General features: G+C 37.9%; 1 protein-coding gene across 11 annotated transcripts in view; it reads right to left on the bottom strand.

Annotated features, from left to right (window-relative positions):
• The window catches only part of ctnnd1 (catenin (cadherin-associated protein), delta 1), a 25,371-nt gene that overhangs the window by 5,886 nt on the left and 18,725 nt on the right, over nt 1-760 (bottom strand). The gene's annotated exons all lie outside the window — the stretch shown is intronic.

Here is a 760-nt window from a genome sequence, read left to right as displayed (position 1 = left end):
TAGTGATGCACCGAAATTAAAATTCTGGGCCGAAACCGAAACCGAAAATGTAGGATGCACTTGGCCGAAAACCGAAACGAAATCGAAAATGGCTTCTTTTAAAAACTTCAAATTTTTAAAACACGCTTACTCTATAATTGTGTATGTGTGTGTATGTATGTATGTATGTATGTATGTATGTATGAAATTACTTGAATTTGATGAATCTAAAATGAAAAACTAAGATCTAAAATATTTTTAACAATAAGCAATACCAAATAATATTATTCAAGTTTTATGTAACATTCAATAACAGTTTTATGTAACACTCAAACATTTTAAATTGATGTGCAAAACAATGCAAAACAGTGCAAAAACAGCAATAGAACTTCCAAACAAACTGTAAACAACATAGCCTAGGTAGCTAGCAGTGCTACACAAATTTTAATGCAACTATGCACTATGCAAAATTGGACTGCCGTTTAGTTCAACAAACGTGGCAGATTTTTCTTTAGGAACAAAAGTTGCTCCGCTTTTTGGCTGGAGAGACGGTTCCTCTTCTCATTAAGCACATGAGATGCTGCACTGAAGAGTCTCTCACCGCTGACATGCTTTGTCGTTCATGGGGAGACGCGTGACATAACAGCTCCAGCGTGAGTGAAACCTAACCTGTGCTGCGCCAGGATATGATGGGCGGGGCGGGGCATTTTCGGCGTGTTTTTTTATTCCGGCCCGAAATAAAAATGGCCTTTTCGGCCGAAAATTTTCGGTGGCCGAAATT

The sequence above is a fragment of the Monopterus albus genome, unplaced genomic scaffold (genome assembly GCF_001952655.1).
Source record: "Monopterus albus unplaced genomic scaffold, M_albus_1.0 scaffold29.1, whole genome shotgun sequence".
Lineage (NCBI taxonomy): Eukaryota > Metazoa > Chordata > Actinopteri > Synbranchiformes > Synbranchidae > Monopterus > Monopterus albus.
This window is presented reverse-complemented; position numbering and strand designations above follow the sequence as displayed.